Genomic DNA, 3671 nt, shown 5'->3' on the forward strand with positions numbered 1-3671 from the left:
TAGAGATACAAGCTTGTTTATTTATAGCAAAACCATGCTTTAACAGTAGCCCGTAAAATATATTTCCTGCCATTTTTAATATTTATTATGTCATAAGTGACTAATAAAACCAGAAAAAAAAATAAAATTTTAAAGACAAAAAGAGATACAGCTTTATCAAATTCCTTCTGAGACTTGGGTTAAGGAAGTTATCAGTGACAGCTACTTTGGAGAAAGAAACATTATTTAGTCAGATTTCAAATAATGAAAAATCATATAATACCATTTAACAGAAAAGGAAACCACTATTTGACTTATTTGCTTTTTCAGACGATAAATTCAAACTGACATGTAGATGACATATTCAGTTGTCTCTTTATCACATATATGTGAATAGATCGAAAGCTAAATAATAAAAAAAATGCAAAGATCTGCTTGTGATAAAATGTACAAAAATAAAAAATGTGAAGAGATAATTCTGGGGTCGACAGTACAGGAGAGGACTGTGTGCACTGATATGCTCCCTCGTTTTTTGAAGACATCAGACATGAATATCATCTCTTCTTGACATTATTTCCTCTTATATTTCTGACTTGTTTTTTTTCTCTTGAAACCACATTCTCTACCTCTCTTCCATGGAAAACATTACCTCAACTAAAAAAAAAAGCAATTCAACCTAATAAAAAAACTTAAACATTTATATTTTGAATCCTTTTTTAGTCTATAATTGGAAAGAAGAAAAATGACAAAGTAATTATTGGCTATAAAATGTACTTTGTTATTACTATTTTTTTAATTCCATTAATTTTAAAAACAAACACCTTGAGGTAAAGGGTCAAAGAACACTAGTTTTCAAAGCTGGATGAATAAGTGATAGAAATGGAACCAACATGTCAGCAAACATAATTTTCCGATGGATAATTTCATAAATGACTAAGTATGAGCTTATAAACTATTTTCGTTTACATTTTCAAGGATTATGTAACCAAAGGAAAATTTGCAAGTCTTTTGAAAATCATAATCCTCCCTAGAACACTCTACAATTTAAAGAAATACAAAACTGGTTCAGAGAACCGTGGATGTTTCATACAAAGCTCATGGAATCATGTTTCAAATGCTAACACTAATATCCCTTGCCAAGACACAAGACGCTCTATGACCTGCCCCATCCAACGTTCTGTTTCCCCTCTCCTATTACAATGCAGGTGATACAGAGCAGGTCAGAAGGTCCAGCATGCAATAACCCCTTTCACATCTCTGTGACGCTGTACTAGTGCCATGAAGAAAAGGATTTTTCCCATTGTGTTTTACTAATTAAAAGAAACTCTATCTTCAAAGAAGAAAACCAAATATCTCCTCTATAATTGCTTTTCTACACCTCTAAGCTGGGTTGAGTGCCCCTTATGTACCTACCGTACAACCTGTACGCTTGTAATATCGCCACTGAGCACGAGATGTGGAAATTATGTATTCTGTGGTTTTCCTCTTCCACTAGGCAGTAAAGTCCTTAATTAGAAGAACCTAGATTCACTTATCTGTGTTTTTCCAGTGCCTTAACAATGATTGGCACTCAATAGATGCTAAAAAAAGGACTAACATAAAGTAATGAGATCATCCCTAGAATTAGCATTAGTAGTCGAGTCAGACTGCGTTGGCATCTGTGGAATCAGCATTTAACTTCTTCTTGGTTCTTACCAGCCATGAGATTCATTGCACAGCATTATCAAAATAACAAGGAAAATCTTTGAGACGTATATCTTCCTGCAGATGTAGAAATGTAACTACAAGCTATAACTATTTCCTTTTCACTATGCTTCTTCTAAAAGATAAGCATTTTAGCACGATGCTGCAGTGCCATGTGCTGTATGTGATGATGTCAGAGCATGTGGAGTGGTGGGAGAACCAGTGCCTTGAGGAGCTTAGTACGTGGTTTGTTTTCAGCAGGCAAAGCCTCTTGGCTCAGTGTATAGAGGTCTATGATACTTGTTCTGATCAAGACTGAGGCATTCCTCATATTGATAAGAAAACGCTGTGGAAGACTAGTGGAAGGCGAGAGAAAGGGAGAGGGTGGGAGGTTGAGAGAAGAAGGGAAAAGGAAGGAAAGAGGGAGAGAGGGAGGGAGGGATTGGATCTTTCAAATTTAAAACGAATCAAGTGTGCCTTGGATGCTCCCTCTGTGAAAGCAACTCCCACACGGTGCTCTCTCTCACACATTTTAGTGCTGCTTTCAGCATGGCAGAGACGAGTACTGGTAAGAACTAACAGCAAAGAAGATTTGGTTGAGATCATCCTACTCCTTCAATGCTACAATGATGAGACTCCATTAAAATCAAAGGAAATGCGTAACCCCTAAAATAATGGAAAAACACAAAAATGCTTAAGGGTTGGGTAAGCTTCCAAACAATTTTAAGGGAAAGATAATTTTCCTGTTACTCAGTATAAGTAAGGCTTCCTAACTCTAAATATTCTCCTGCTATTTGACAAGATAAAAAAGAAACATTACTAAATCTTTCATAGTGTATATTTTACCACAATCTATATTTTACGTTTAGTATAAACATTTTACAGCAGTGTTGTGCACTGCAATTTTTATTCATTTTTTTTTCCCCTTTGAAAGGAAATACAAATGATAGGCTGAAACACCCTGGTATCTAAGATTCTAAAACATTAATACTTTCATTGAAAGTTATAGATTATATTAACACTAGGCTATAGGCAGTGAAAACACCCTCTATATTTTCATGTCAATGGCCTGAACGGCAGTCATTTTTCCCACAAAAGCCAGCAAATTCTGTTATTGGGTAACAACTTGATCTAAAGCCTATCTATAATTATTTAATTGAATGGGAAAAGTGGAAAACAAACATGTGGAGTCTTTGAAATGTTGATGAAAACATTTAAAATATAGATATTATGTTAAGTGTAGTCATATGCAAATAGCCTTAGTCGTTAACACTGAATATAAAATATAAAAACATAAATTACAGTCTTATGATGCTCAAGATACCAGTGTCAGCCTTAATCATGACGTTGGTGAGCAATTTTCTGCTGGAACATTTTATTTTTCTGATTTCCTCACACAAAAACCAGAACTTGTATTTATATAATTAAAAATTTGTGGCATATTAATATTTTGACATCATCTAGAAAATTCGCTTAATTAGGCTTTACTCTCTAAAATGTGTATTTGATTTCAAATTCTGAAGTAAAATAATAACATAAACCATATTTCCTTTACCTTGGGAATCGTAAATACAGCTCTTGAAACAACTCATTTAAGCTTGTTTGTTTCTCTTAGAAAAATGATCCATGAGTCTTGAATATATAAGCAAATTTATTAATCAGTAACTATAAGTCAATAATTTGAATCATGTTAAGGGGTGTTGTTTCAACCCTTGATCAAAACATGGGGTAGGTGTTCCATTTAACTTGTATTAAACATAATAAAATAATAAGTTATTACTACCCAGAGGCCATTCTGTTGCAGCTCTAAAAACATTTCTGCCAGGCAGTCGGGGAATCATCAGGCCAAAGTCACCCACCGGGGGACTGTATGTCTCTCGGGAATAGGTTTGCATTACTTGTTCCTGCAGGTCCTTGTCAAATATACCAAATTGCAACGCGTAACCGTTCTCTGGCCTTGAGAAGGTTCTGTGTCTAGACACGCGAGCAGCGAAGCAGGAGAAGGCAAG

Source organism: Pteropus medius, unplaced genomic scaffold (genome assembly GCF_902729225.1).
Source record: "Pteropus medius unplaced genomic scaffold, Ma_sr-lr_union100, whole genome shotgun sequence".
Taxonomy (NCBI): Eukaryota; Metazoa; Chordata; class Mammalia; order Chiroptera; family Pteropodidae; genus Pteropus; species Pteropus medius.